Genomic DNA, 16,065 nt, shown 5'->3' with positions numbered 1-16,065 from the left:
AATAATGAAATGAGCACATTTTCCATTTGGCTGTGTAAGAATATGGGTGTTTAAACTTTTCCCACTAAATATATGTTTGCTCTTAGCTTAGTAGGCACAACAATGATGATTCTTTTGGAAGCAATTATTTACAGAAAGATTCCAGGTATTAAAGACAGCAATGAATAGTTGCCAGACCTTTCCTTTGCACAGTACTGTACTGGTTTGAACAGAAATTTCAACAGAAATTCCTGACATCATTCTACAGATGAACAGATGAGGCCCAGGAAACAGGAGTGAGTCCTAAACAAAATCATCTCCTAAATCAGGGCTCAATTTTCTATGGATTGGCTGGAGTGAAGCATCCAAAGGTACATTTGCAGTTAGATAATCTTTGTGGTTTTTTTTAAAAAAATAGAGAAGGTGGGTTAAGAATGACTACAACATCTACTGACTTGATAACAGAGTTGCAAGCTGCCATCTCCTTAACTCTCCTACTTCACCTTCCACACTTTATTCATGGTCATCAACTGACTGCAGCATCTTGTACATCCGAATAACTCAGGCTAACGATCAATGCGAATTACTCCATCTTGTAGAATTAAGAAGTAAACACAATTTTAAAAAAGCATATCAAAATACACATTGCTTACCTTCACTTAAAGATCAGTAATACAAGAGAGTCAATTTTCTACAGACTCTCCTTTTAGGTATAAGCAATGTCTTTGCGAGCTCCAGGTTAGCTCTAGCAAAGGAGGGAAGCTTCAGCAAAGGAAATGCATCCAGCTACCTAACTTGAATTGGAGAAGTCATATGCTTCCCTGGCTCCAAGTTTCCATAAAGGTCACCCTCAAGAAATTCACTGCAGTGTATAAAGCACTGTAATGGTCATGGTCTTCTCAAAAGCCTAGTACACCAGGGCACGGTACACAAATTTATCAGAAATTGTCAAGCCCAGTGTAAGCCAGGGGCTCCAGCTTCCAAAAACTGTTTTAGCCAGAAACAGTTCTGGCTTTTAGTTCCCTCATCATAATTAACTGGACTGATTTTTGCAGATGTGGAGTATGTTCTCCCAGCTTTTGTGACTCCTACACTGCTGATCTAATTCATACATTGTACAGTGGTGATGCACATAGCAATATTGTAAAAGCTGCGCAGAAGTAGTACCATAGGCAGGAAGAAGCATCCTGGTCTTCCATGAATTCTAACTTCAGCTCTGCCACTAACTTGTATGACCTTGAGCAAGTCCCTCTTCTCTGTGCTGCTCTCCCTTCCCCCAGGTTGCTGTTTCTGATTCTTTAGACCAGAGCTGTCAAACTCACACCATGCTGTAGTCCAGATCAGAACTATGGTGCTTCTTAGAGGGCTGAGTCAGTGGGGTGGTGGCAATACCAGTGGGGCAAGCCCCTGCTGCTAAGCCATGTCCTTGGCAGGGCCCTAAATTCTGTGGCATTCCCTGCCTGCCACCAGCCTCATCCCCAAATACCATGCCCCACCAGTAGCCCAGCCTTATGTTTGATCCTCCTGATAGATGTTGATTTAAAAGGCACGATGGGATCTGATCCCCAAACCCAACAATCACACCTCCTACCATGTCACATGTTCATGGAAGGACGAAGGATTTGGGGATGGGGGATTAGAACCGAGTTGCATGGTACATGCTCGTGCAGGGGAAGCCAAGGATCATGATCCCTTTTGTGTAATATTTTTGTGGCTCGTTTCCCTTTTTGTGGGGACATTAATTCCCTCAAAGTGTGGCCAGGTTACTATTTAAGATGCAGTTAACAGACTACTTGTGTCTTAAATATAACACCTGCCAGGGGTGTTATATTTAGGAGACCCTATCAGCATGGGGTCTCAGTTTAAGCTGGGGCCTCAAAGTGCTTCTGTGATTGATGACAATTACTATGATTTTGATGACAATGCGAGTAGAAAAGATCTTGGTCAAATACTGTTCTTCACATTAAGGATCAATTCTACAGTGTTACATACTCTTGTAGCTCCCGCTAACTTCAGTCCAATGAGCACTGCTGCTTATGCAGCTACAAGGAGAGGATTTAATTATGATATGCACAAAAACAGTTTAGTTTTCTAAATCTCTCTTTGCTTGGGCTTTTCATTCCAACCCTGCAGTCAATAAATTTATACAGAACAACAGATTCAGATTTATAAAAAGCAAATTTCAAGGGCAGCTTTGGAAAGAGCAACAGATTCAGAACCTTTCAACTAGAAAAAAGGGTTCTACACTTTTTCCTCTTAATTTAAATCATTATCCCTTTAACTTCTATGATTTTTTGGCTAATGTCTGAAATGTCTATAGATACTATTCTTCACCATAGGCTCTTACTATGTCCTTTTTCAGCACAATTATATGGGGTCTACAAAAGACACTGTTTATTCTACTTTGCTAGCATGCCTTCTATTCTTTATAGCTGAAAAACAAACAAAGAATACCGATCAAAATTCATTACCCTATTCTACATAATCTGAACCTCAACCTATGTCAGCTAAAACCAATGCTGAAGTGGTAGACATTCACTATTTGTGTATGTGCCTAAATTCCATACTAAGCTGTTTTTTGAAAGTATTATTTTTATTACCACTCCAGTTGAGCACACAGTAACACAGTGAGCTATTGAACTGCCAGCAAAAACTGTGATTGCAGAATCTGCAATTTCTTAATGATAATGATGTTTCTCCAGAAAATAAGTAGATATAATGAGCATGCAAATGCTTTGTCAGATTTGTACCATTGTCTTATTACATTGTGTGTCAAAAAATATTAATTTAGTGTACGCAAATGTGCATCTGGTGTTCAGTAAGTGGGTGGACAATGTTTGTTATTTGACCGCTTTTGGAAATGTAGCACTATAACACCGGTATAAAACAAGGGTGATGTATGATTATTAAGCACTGAGGAGCTACTGCATAGTTGTGTATATCTTCAGTGCTTTTAGAGGGTTTATTTTTTTTCTTCTGTGTTTTTCACTTACGGCCTTGATTTTCATAGATAATAGCCCATTTTGCAGCAGCCACTTAACAATCATAAGCAATGAAATCTTTAGTTGTGACCCACAACTTAATTTAAATACATCTTCTTCTGCATCTAATTACCTGACTGATTTCTTATGGATGTTTTCATTTTACAATTTTGCCTTTGCAACACCTCCATAGAACTGATTGCATGGTTGGAGCTCAAGATGCTGAAGGTACAAATGGTACCTCGCTTTATCTCATCTCTAAGTCTCGTGGGTGCAGAATTGTGCCTGAAACCTGGAGGGCAACCTGAGGTCCCTTCAACAATCAGGCTATTAGACTGAACAACTGCAGGAGTGCTGAGCCATATCTTGACAGTGCATCTTCATAATAAATAGATAAAAGGTAAGAGCATGAGTAGAGTTTGAATGATACATTAAAAAGCATGAATGTTTTATTTCCAGATGCAGAGCATGTCCTAATAGAACTGACCTACTTAGCTTATAAACTAGTTAAAGCAGAAACCTTGTCTTAAGTGTTTTGCAAAACAACCACTCAGCTCTAAAAATAACATCAGCAACAGCAACAGCCCTGTTTCCTACCTCAGGTGCCAAGCTTGGCATGTGTGATTTCTCCTAGAGGGGAATCATTTCTCCCTTCCTGCAACAAGGTACAGGGCAGCCGTGTCTCCCTGTGGCTCTACAACTGCCCTAAAGTTGCAGGAACGCACTCCATTAGGAGCAGCGATGAGTAGAGCCACTTAGCGATGGATTCACAAGACCTAATGTCTGCTTCCCAATTGTGCATAGGGTGTGAAATACTTTTCTCACCTCCCCATGTAGTGACACCACACCTGCTCCACTGCATTTGAGACTCTCTATGGCCATAGAGGATAGAACAGAATTTGGCCCAGAGATTATGAAGATACACCAGGTCTAAACTAAATATCAGTCAGAATGCAATGAAAACCGACACCTGAACAACATTTTGATCCTTTCTGAAGTTGTATTTAGATCTGGGACCGGCTTGGTCAAAATAACCTATTCCCTTGCCTTGTTGGCTTAAATTCTCTCTTGCTCCCCCTTTATTATTAAGTTCCAGACCTACAACACCCCTTTATCTGAGCCCATAATTATACAGAAATATCCAAACTCTGGAAACGCTCTAGGCAGTTTTCTATGTGAAGAATAACATTCTTCCCAACTTGAACTGAGAGTATTTTTCAAATACTTAGTAAAATATTTCTTCTGCTGTCCCTGCATGTTTTAGTTTTGTACTTAATTCAGACCTAATTATTTTTGACTCACCAAGTTGGTTAGGCATCTCCACTAAGATTTTGTTCTTCTGCATGCGAGTCTCTGAACTGATGATCCTGATAGAGCATTGCAAGGCACGCTGTATTCTAAGACTGCTGGCGATCCTTTGAATCTATCGGCATTTTTTCGATAAGTGAAGTCTTTTCTGAATCTGTTTGATTGGGCATGCTGTAAGAAGGACTTGCCTCGATGCACTTCAACTGATTTATCCAAGAATTGCTGAAATTAGCTATTTGCCAGTTGAGGATGCTTATCTGTTATTAACTCATTTGGAATACCATGGTGAGCAAACTGCAAGTTACAATGTGTTATTAGAATGCTGTTCAGCATGCAGCGCAGCAACTCACTTAAAAAAATAGTAGTAATCAACTAATAAGGGATAATCCATCTCTTTTAAATCCAATAGATCTGTGCCAGCCTTGTTGTTACCAGCACTCTTATGTGCTTTCACTCAATCTTTTTCATGGTTTCCTGCATTGAATGTTAGATGTTACTCTTTTAACTAAATCCAGATAGAGGACTGCCTGCTTGGAATACATTAGGCAATGAATGCTGTAGTCTTGCACTTTTCAATAGCCAGATGGGATCATGGTTGACACTTCTTTCCTCATCTGGTGTGGTAAGACCTAAAGTATGGACAGGTGTTCATTTTGAGCATTGTAAGTATCTAGGAAATTTGCAGCTCTACCAAACTTCCCAAGAGGGGGTATATACCCATGTTCCAGCTTGCAGCTGCCCCCTCTCCCCTGCCTCCCCCAGGCCAGGATGACCCCAGTCTGGAGGAGACACAGGGAGCGCCACTTTCCCTGGCCCCTGACAGGAGTCATAGGAAGCATATAGGTGTTGTTTCCTGTGCAAGAAACTCATACACAAGAGAGATCTCCCTTGTTGAAAAAGGAAAATTTTTCTCCTCACTCCAGGATGCTTCTTGAGGGAGAAACTGTGCAAATGCCTGCATGCTCCCATTTTCTAGCAGGAGAGCACTCTGTCTCACACTAGATATATACCACCTATGTTGTTTGAGTCAAATTCAATTCAGACTTCTGGCTGCAGCTCCTTGACTCACTAATTATAAGTGCAGTTGGAAGGCAGTCATCTGTAAAAAGCCTCTTTATTTAGTCATTTAGTCCTACGTACTCACTGTGCTCTTCCTTGGCAATACTCTAGTGGTTAAGGTACTACCATGGAACCTGGGAAATGGAAGAACAGGGACTTGAAACATTGTCTTCTCTTTCCCTGGTGAAGGCTATAACCACTGGACTGTAGCACTGATTACCGGCTTTGCAAGTAAGACCACTGTAGTGAGGGAATGGCTGGTAAATTCACTCACATGGATTGTAAATGAGAGAAGGTCAAAATTCATGAACTTAAGCAGGCAGTGCCCTAATCACTGAGTTAATGGCGATTCTAGAGCAAATTCTGCTCTTAACTCAGGCCGGGGGTGGGTTGTGGTGTTTTTTTTTAATCTTCCAAAAAGTCTTAGTTTAATCTAAGTACCAAATGGATTTTTTTTTTAAATGTCAAAGTTTCATGTGATAGGAAAAACTTTTTTCACTCAGCCTTGTTCATTGACTTACAAAATAAAAAAGGACCTGTCCAGCTTCTGACTCCTGTTTATACATCAGAACCACTGGGGAGCCTCTGACAATTTTAATCAGCTGCACACACACTTGAGGTACAGTGCGAGCTTTGCCTACATCTACTTGAGGCAGATACTTTGCAAACCTGCTACCAGAGTGCAGACAATTCCACTCAGTCCTTGCCTGTGATACTCCAGTTTCTCCTGTTTTCTACCCCTTCAGCAGATAATTGTCCCAAATTGTTCTAGTTCTTTGAAGTAAAGAGGAGAATTAAGATAATGCCAACAGATTCAGATAACACATACCTCCAGTGAAGACTAATGCAAAGAACCATTTAGTTATCTCTCAACGTGCATAGGTACAAAATTTAGCATATATAACACATATATAGACAAATAATGGTCAGCTTCAAAAATGCTTCGTGGGTTCATTTATTTCCCACTGCACCATAATTATTTACATTTATTGCAACAAAGCTTGAAATTAATTTACAAAACCTCATTATATTCAATTCCTCCAATTTCCAGAATAATTTACTGGAGCAGTTTTCTGTACCAGCAAAAACAGGATAGATTGTTTGGTTTCCCCTACCCTACCCTATTAAAATGTCAAAATAAATATTACAAAGAAAGAGGGAAAGAGGGATGCAGTTTTCCATCTCTAGAGACCTTAAAAAGGTTTAAAAGCCACTTCATGTAAGAAACAGTTGGAAAGCATTTAATAGGGCCAATCAGGCTAGGAACAGACATTACAGTTAAGATGCCTTAAGCATGCAGAAAGCACTTTAAAGCCATAACAGAACAGATGTTCAGTACAATTAAAGCATTTTAAAGATGGTGGATCCTGCTCTAAGTTAACCCTTGATGGTTGTAGTATAGACTAAAACACTTCAGATTAGAGTGCTTTTTTGAATGTCTGTACCATATCCGTTGTGCTTCAATGCAGGTTGCATTCTGCTGCTATCCCGGGGGCCCCTCACTGGGTGGCTGCTAGCTTCGCCAAGTGCTTGTCTGCTCCAAGTGAGTACCAGCCCAGCCCTGCCCCGGGCTGTCACAGAGAAGACAGGAAAGGATCAGTCTCCTCCCTGCACTGCCAGCGTTGGGAAGGGGAGGGGAGGAAACAGAGTCCGTCTGCTGCACAGATATCCTCCAAACTTGTGGGCTCAGGTCTTGGTGGGGGCCAGCTGGGGTCCACATGGCAGAGAGGCTCTATTCCACACACCCCTCTACCCAGCCCAGTTCCTGAGAGAACAGAAAGCTGGGCCCAGACAGCCCCATGCTGCAGCTTGTGGCTGCCATTGTCAGGAGACTTGGGCAGGGGTTGAGGTAGGGGAAGGAAGCCCCCCTGTGTGGTAGGGGGGCTCCCTTCCCCCTGGCCCCAACCTCTTGACAACTACAGCCAGAAGCTTTTGCTGCACTGGGAACTCGGCCCAGGGAAGGTGCCCAGCCACTGCTGACAATCACCAGCTGGTGGGGCGGAGGTGGGGGCTGGGGAGAGAAGCTGCTTTGGCAGCCTACTGGGAGGCATGTGGGAGTGACCCCTGCCTGCTGGCCTTGGCCAGTGCAGGCAGACAGGCACTGAGCACCCCCCCACCCAAACAGCAAGTGTCTGTTCAGTTAATTCAGTTAATTCCAGCTCTAATATACAGCACTTTAGTTGAAGTGCAATACTTAGAGTACTTCTGCTGGGGACTTTTTTAGGGCATTTATACAGGTGCTCCACAAGCGGGGGGGGGGGGGGGAAGCACTCTTAGTTTCATAGTTTCATAGTAGCTAGAGTCGGAAGGGACCTAGGTAGATCATCTAGTCCGACCCCCTGCCTTAGCAGGAAAGAGCACCGGGGTCAGATGACCCCGGCAAGGTGCTCATCTAACTTCCTTTTAAAAATCCCCAGGCTAGGAGCCTGCACCACTTCCCCTGGAAGCTGGTTCCAGGCCCTAGCCGCCCTGACTGTGAAGTAGCGCCTCCTAATATCTAATCTAAACTTACCCTCCGCCAGTTTGTGACCGTTATTCCTGGTCACTCCTGGCAGCGCACGGGGGAACAGGGACTCCCCCAATACCTGCTGATCCCCCCTGACCAGTTTGTAGCAGGCCACAAGGTCCCCCCTTAACCTTCTCTTGTGGAGGCTAAACAGGTTCAGGTCCCGTAGCCTATCCTCATAAGGCCTGCCCTGCTGACCCCTGATCATACGAGTGGCCCTCCTCTGAACTCTTTCCATATTGTCCACATCCCTCTTGAAGTGTGGCGCCCAGAACTGGACGCAGTACTCCAGCTGCGGCCTGACCAGTGCCGCATAGAGGGGGAGGATCACCTCCCTGGACCTGCTCGAGATGCATCTGTGGATGCATGACAGGGTACGATTGGCCTTCTTGACTGCCTCCCCACACTGCCGGCCCATGTTCATCGTGGAGTCAATGACGACTCCAAGATCCTTTTCCGTCTCTGTGCTGGCAAGAGGGGAGTTCCCCAACCTGTAAGTGTGGTGCCGGTTCTTCCTCCCCATGTGCAACACCTTGCACTTATCAGTGTTAAACCCCATCCTATTCTCATCCGCCCACCGTTGCAACCTGTCAAGGTCAGTTTGTAGCCTATTGCACCCTTCTAGTGCACCCACATCCCCCCACATCTTAGTGTCATCAGCAAACTTGAACAGGGTGCTTTCTACCCCCTCATCCAAGTCACTGATGAAGATGTTGAACAGTGCAGGCCCGAGGACCGAGCCCTGCGGAACCCCACTGCCCACATCCTTCCAGGTCGAGAAGAACCCATCCACTACCACCCTCTGGGTGCGGCCCTCCAACCAGTTGGCGACCCATTTGACCGTGTGGGCATCGACACCACAGTCTCCCAGCTTTTTGATGAGGACAGGGTGAGAGACAGTGTCGAAAGCCTTCCGGAAGTCCAAAAAGACTACATCCACAGCAACCCCTGCGTCTAATGATTTGGTGACCTGATCGTAAAAGGCCACCAGGTTGGTCTGACAAGACCTGCCACTGATGAACCCATGTTGGTTGCCCCTGAGCATGCATTCCCCCGCAAGGCCCTCCTGGATGTGTGCCAGGATAATTTTTTCAAAGAGCTTACCCGGGATTGAGGTCAGACTAACTGGCCTGTAATTTCCCGGGTCCTCTTTTTTTCCCTTTTTGAAGATAGGGACCACATTGGCCCTCTTCCAGTCCTCCGGCACCTCGCCAGAGCACCACGAGTGCTCATAGAGCCGTGCCAGGGGTCCCGCAATGACCTCAGCCAGTTCCTGTAGAACCCTAGGGTGAAGATCGTCCGGACCAGCGGACTTGAACACGTCCAGCCTCTCCAGAAGTACCCTAACTAACTCCTCGCTAACCCTTGGCCCAGGCGTGTCTCTCTCGGGGCCCGAGGGGGGCCCAGCAGGGAGGTGGCTGAACTGGTCCCTACTTAGGAAGACAGAGGCAAAGAAATCGTTAAATATGTTAGCTTGGTCATCTGGCGTGATGACTAAGTTGCCCATCGTGTCCTGCAGGGGCCCCACATTACCCGGGACCCTCTTTTTACCCCCTATGTATTTGAAGAAGGACTTCTTATTGTCCTTAATCCGGGAAGCTAGTCCTATCTCCAACTCTGCCTTGGCCCTCCTGACTGCCCCCCTACATCCTCGGGCGACTATAACATAGTCCTTCTTGGCGATGACCCCATCTCTCCATTGGGTATATGCCTCCCTTTTAGCAAGGAGACATTCCCGGATGCTCTTAGTGAGCCATGGGGGTTTATGTGCCCTCCTGCTCCCTTTGACCCTTGTTGGGATTACCTCCCTTTGGGCATGGAGGATCGTCTCCTTAAGGAGCAACCACTCACCTTCGACATCTGATTCCCTTCCCCTCTGGGTCCTCAGCGCTTCCCCAATGATCCTCCTTAGCTTGTTGAAGTCAGCCCTCCTAAAGTCTAGGGCTGTTGCCTTGCTGCAGCCCTTTGCCACCTTACGCTGGATGGTGAATTCCAGCAAGCGATGATCACTGTCTCCCAGGTAGCCCATCACCCGCAGCCCCCTCACCAGGTCATCACCCGTGGCCAGCACCAGGTCCAACAAGGCGTCTCCCCTGGTGGGACTGTGCACCTCCTGGGTTAGATGGAGGTCCTGCAGTCTGGCTAAGAACCGACGTGAGCGATCAGACTTGGCTGACTGCTCCTTCCAGCAGATGTCTGGGAAGTTCAGGTCCCCCATGATGACCACATCCTTAGCCCTCACTGCCTCTGTAAGCTGACCTAAGAATTCCTGGTCGAGCTCTTCTCCCTGGTTGGGAGGTCTATAGTAGACTCCCACCGTTAAGTCTCTCTCCCCTGGACTGCCTTTTACTCTAACCCAGAGCACCTCAGAGTGCCCCCCCTCTACCCCCTTGCTAATTAACGAGGAAGTATATTCCTCCTTGATGTAGAGTGCTACTCCTCCACCTTTCCTTCCTATCCTGTCCTTCCTATATAGCCTATAGCCCTTGACACTCACCGCCCAGTCATGCGATGAGTCCCACCACGTTTCTGTGATCCCTACTATGTCAGGGCTGGTGACAGCTAGGAGGAGGGCGAGTTCCTCCTGCTTCTTCCCCATACTTCGAGCATTCGTGTTAAATCTAATTAAAGCATCCAGAGCATCACATGCATCAGTGTCTCTGTGCTGAAAAATGGCAGCAGAGGAGCTTTTTCTAAAGCTCATCGAATGAGCTTTACTTAAAGTACCCCTGTTGCCATTTTTCAGAGCAGGCACACTGATACATGCAACACTGGAGTCTGCTGGAGCACAGTAATTACCACACTCCAGCAGCTGTGGTTAATCGAGTCTGCTCTGATGCTTTGTAATTAAAGAATGGCGGAGCAGCCTTGCTGCACGTGTATAGGCACCCATAATATCTATAATTAGTCTCAGTCAGTAATGACCACAGTCTTGACTGGATAGCTTTGTTGCAAACTGAGCCTGGCAAAAAGAGGAGGGAAGCTACAGAATACCTGTGTGCATCTTCCTACCTTCTCCTTCCCAAAGCACTAGCAGTTCTCTCTCTCACACACACGCACACGCGCGCGCGCGCACACACACACTATGATCCTTACTCTAACATCAAAACAGTCAAATTGGCTATTTTATTGTTTTGCCTTTTTACAGTGGTTTACATCTTAGCCACTTGTTTCCGATATTTTTTGCTCTATTTTTGGAAAAGTATGGGTCTCTCTCCTCCCTAGAACCACCTAAAGAGCACCTCTATTCTTAAAAAAATGACTGTAAAAATGGCCTTTGGGACTCTTTCAATATTTATTTTCTCTCAAGAATTCCTAATACTAATATGCTCAGCTTATATATTAGAAAGATGCTTTTTTCCCCCTAGCATCATAGCTTCAAATTCAAATGGATATCTGAGTGGTAAAAGGGGTCCTTCCCTTCTTATATCACCACCATCCATAATAAAGGCTCAACACAAAAGCACTTTCTCATGTACACCGATACAATACCATCATCTCTAAAATATTCCCCCAGTCACACACGAGCCGGTACTGGGTTTTCACAGGTATAACTAATAAACAATTCTCCTGAGACAGAGAATAGGCTCAGGTGTGCTCTTGTTCAGCTGTGAGAGCTCTGCAGGCCTAGTAGGAATAAAACATCAGCTAATGTATTTTTGCCACCAGAGATTTGAATACACAGAAAGAGCAGATCTTCTGCATGATTTACAACTGCTTCTCAGAACACAGTTACAATTTAAGTTCATTTAAAAAGAATGGGAAATAACCACTCCTCCACTTGTACTTGAAATTCCTAAGGGATTTTCCCTCTTTTCTTAAACCCTTCCAGTGGTGGCTCAGAGTTAATCTCACTATCATTTTTTAAACAGGTTCCATTACTGGGTCACTTGCTTGGGTATTTTGTTCTGGGCTCATTAAAATACATGCTCTTCGGCAGTTCGTTTGTTTCAATATTTACTTTGAAGTCACCTAGTTGGAATCCCAGTTTGTTTTCTATCTTGGACTTTTTGGCTGACATTTTTCAGCTCATTTTGTTTCCATCATGCTAATCAAGGGTGAAAATGGGACAGAACATTGTTGTAAAAGTCAATTACGAGCAACTTGGATGGCATTTCATGGATAAAATTCACTCGCCTATGGCTCCCCAGGCTGATTGCTGAGAAATGGCTGAAGGCCCTGTTCTTTTCACATGCTCTCCTGTTGGCTCTCTATAGTTTATAAACCCTTTAGGATAGGGACCCTCTTTGTCCAGTGTTATAAAACCCTCAGAGCAATAAGGTGCTGGTCCAAAACTGGGGTTCCTAATTGCAGCAGTAAAATGTAGATAATGTTGTAGATAGTACCCGTTTCTTTCATCTGCATCCAGCATGTGTAGCAGTATGGTCATCCCTCCAGCCCCCACCCTTTTGCACATGCAGCAAGCTCAGAGCTCACCAGTGTGCCAGCTCTACATGTGCTGTGAGCTCTCTTAGCTCACCAACTGGTCAGCATGCACTCTGGCAGAGCCCCTGCTTTCACACAGCTCCAGAGCCCGGGGGTAGAAGGGAGGGGGGTGGGGGGAAAAGTGCTCCTGCTGTTTGCCTTTCTTCCTCATCCCTCCCTCTCCCTGAATTCATAAGCAGGGAAGAAGAGGGGATGAGCAATTGTGCCACTTAGCCCCTGAGCCCTGGACCTGTGTCAAAGCAGGAACTGAGTGCTGCCACTGCTTGTCCCCTCTTTCCTCATGCCTCCTTTCCCTTGCTGCTGAATTCAGCTGCTGGAAGGGGTGGGGGAGTAGAAGGAGGAATGGCAGCGGTGCTCACCACGTGGGCTCCAGAGCCATGTCAAAGCAGGACAGATCCCATGAGAAGCAGCTTGTGACATCAAATAGCTCTGAGCTCACTGGCATCTACGATCATGGCAAGTGGGATACAGCCATCCTGCTCCCAAACACCATCCCTACAGCCCCATCCCAGCCACCTGGCCATGCAGAGGGACCACACAGGGTGTTTTGGTGAGGTGTCGTGGGGTGGGGTGGTGACCCAACCCACAACAACTCAAAGCTCCCTATGTGGCCCACAGACCCAAATAATTGTCCACCCCTGGCATAAACAGACTTAACAAAGTATCAGGACCAAATGGTATTGATATACGGTGTTGCAATTTCTGTGATAGATTTGATGCCTTAGCCACATACACGTCTAACAAAACCAGTGCAGCCTTAGCCCTGTTGCATTCAGGGTTAAAATTACAGCAGTTTAGCTCATTTGTATTGCTGTAAGACTACAGGGACCTAATAGTTACAGCTGACCCATGCTCTTCAGTGCCAGCTTCTACCCATTTAAAGCGGTTTGCAGTTTTATCGGTCAATAGCCTCAGTTCAAACAAGAATATTCACTCCCTTTTCAGAGACCTGTTACAAAAAATATGATGATGTGATTAACTTCAGAACAAATTGTGCTAGATCTAAGATATTTTCTCCCCTTCACTGCTGATGCCAGGAGAAAAGATTGATATACTCAGTTGTCAGGAATTGCTACTCAATCTCTTTCCATCTGGGCTGATGCTCTGTCCTCCAGTTCCTGCAAGATCAGGGGAAGAGTTCCAGGATATCACTGGCAAAGCCCAGGTGGGTTTGGTACTTCCTATAGTATAAGTACTATTGGTATGGAAGTTAGTGTCTAACAAGGGGTCAGTAGGAATGTTCAGCATGCATGAAAATCAGCTCGGTTTTTAGCATTTTAGATCCTCTTGCATGCCAAATATTCATGCCCTGCTTCCAGATGATAGATTGTGTCTGATAAATGCCAGCAGTAAGGTAAGTTGGTATAAGTGCAGCCAACTTATTGCCATAAGTGTGTTTAAAAACTAAAACAACGAGGAGACAAACAGAAGTGACAATTTTCACCTGATCTGGTCACAGAAAGTGGCCTATAATTGTGACCCAGCACAAGTGCATGGCACAAGACTGCTTCAGAGATGGCTGATCAGGTTCAAATGAAGATGTTTCAAGCAGAGTACCTTCTGCAATCTGCCAGCCTCCGAGCTGGTTTCAGAATGGGAGGGGAGAAAGGAAATGGAAGGAGTTCAGTCTGGGGGTTTTTTCAGCCCCAGCTGGAGAGTAGGGAGGGTGTAATGGAGCCCCACCTAGGTTGGGGGGGTGAGGGCTCCATTTCACCAACCCCACCCTCCAGCCCTGGCTTGGGAACCCCTAGAATAAGCTCCTGCTGCTCCCTTCCCCCACTCTCATTCTGAAAACAGGGACAGGCTGGGAGGGAGAAGGGGCCATTGCCAGGGGAAACCAGCTGCAGGCTGGCATCCAGCAGCTAGGTTCCCCTCTCCCCTGAAAGCAACAGTGAACCTCTATTTGGTCGGGGGGTCCTTGTAACTAAGAACACTGCCTGCAAAGCATTCTCCATTACAGCAGGGAGCTGCACTTCTGTCTGCACTCTGTGTTATTTTTTTTTAATTGCTATAAAGTATGGTAATTTTAAAGCACTTCCTACTGGGGCATGGGCATTGCAAGGGCTGTATATGTACAGAACAGGACAATAGGCTGCTCAAAACAGAAACAATCTCATCAGGTGGAGAAGGTAACATGCATCAGGACTTTTCTGTCCCGGAATAAAATTTGCCCACGCTTTCTGTCACCCTGCTGAGTCTACCTTCATTTGGAGTGTGTTTGTAGAGAATGCGGGGGGGAAAGGGTACAAGAGAGGCGTTTCCTTTGATAGGAGGCCACCAGGAAAAAAATTAAGGTAATGAGAATGTGGAACTGGTTATTCAGTAGCGCCAGTATTGACTCAATTGTCAAGACATACTTTGCTGTTCAGCGAGTCACATTTTGGAAAAGAATGAAAGCCAATAATATTGATCATCTGTGACCCTTAAAATGATGAGTGTGTGCGCTAATCCCAATGTCCTGACTAAATTCTAATGTGGGCATATTTTGCTTAACTCCTCCTTCAGGTCCAATAGGGTTACCATATTTCCAGGTCCAACAAAGAAGATAACTATCACTAGGGTGGGGGAGAGGGCAGGGGGAATATGATGGCGACAGGGGAGCAGTGACATGCCAGTGCCTTGCCCCTGCCCATTCTGTTGCCCCTCACAGACGAGCTACACACCCCACAGCCCTGCTGCTGCCCCTCACTCCCAAACAGCAGTACCCTGCCTCCCACCCATTGCTGGTGCCCCTCACTCCCAACCCGCAGCCCCCTGGCACTGCCAGTGCAGTGCACACCCAACCCACAATCACCTGTCCCGTCCTCTCTGCCCTTCACCCCTGATCCGCAGCCCCCTGCCCCTCTCCCAGCCCTGGTGGTGCCCCTCACTCCCAACCTGCAGCCCCTGCCCCCCAATGCTGCTAGTGTCCCTCACGCTGGACCCACAGCCTCTGCTCCCCCAGCCCTGCCAGTGCCCCTCACTCCTGACCCGCAGACCCCTAGCACTGCCAGCGCCCTGCAGACCATCACAGTCACACCTCCTGTCCCCTGCACCCCTCACTCCCGACCTGCAGCCCCCTGCCCTCTTTCTCTCTGTACTTGGCTTGTTGGAGCCCGTGTGGGGACCATGTGACCCCCGACAGCCAATCACCTTGCCCACTGCTCCCAGCTTGAAGCAGCCAGCTGGGGAGAGCAGAAAGTCTGGACATTTGCTGTTATTTTAAAAACTACCCTGGACACAGCACAAGTGTCCAAAAGAGAGGGCACATCCAGGAAAGCCCGGATGTATGAAAACTGTAGTTCAATCATGCCAGGATTTTTAAATTATAAACTCCGAGAGTGGTTAAGCATTGAAACAAGGTTGTGGACTCTCCACTCTCAGAAGTTTTTAAGTGTAGATTAGACAAACATTTGTCTGGCAGGTTCAGGGCTTGTGTATAGCAAGCAGTTGGACTAGACAGCCTCCTGAGGCTTTTTCCAGGCCTAATTTTCTACGATATTGTCTTCAACATTGAGGTTTTTTTAACGTATCAAATCACCTAGATATTAGACATTCTAAAGTTGGAGACAGACATAATATCTGAAGCATTTCAAATGCCTTTGAAGCGCTTCAAAGGGCGAGCTGAATAGATGTACACACCTTTTGAAGTGCTCCATACACTAACCCTGAAGGAAGCAGGTACTAACTATTTAGAAATGTTTGAGAGTGCAGCACTTCCTCTTACATGTTTGCTCTGTGGAGTGTAATAGGGGAGCTCTGGGACCTCCAGTATCCCAGTGTTCCTCTCTTCCCCTGCTCTACACT

At 46.0% G+C, this 16,065-nt stretch overlaps 1 protein-coding gene across 1 annotated transcript in view; it reads right to left on the bottom strand.

The window, feature by feature from the left end:
* Nucleotides 1-16,065, bottom strand: part of TPH2 (tryptophan hydroxylase 2) — a 73,244-nt gene that overhangs the window by 23,518 nt on the left and 33,661 nt on the right. The gene's annotated exons all lie outside the window — the stretch shown is intronic.

Source organism: Crocodylus siamensis, chromosome 4, assembly GCF_052110815.1.
Source record: "Crocodylus siamensis isolate JL-2025a chromosome 4, ASM5211081v1, whole genome shotgun sequence".
In the NCBI taxonomy this organism is placed as follows: domain Eukaryota; kingdom Metazoa; phylum Chordata; order Crocodylia; family Crocodylidae; genus Crocodylus; species Crocodylus siamensis.
This window is presented reverse-complemented; position numbering and strand designations above follow the sequence as displayed.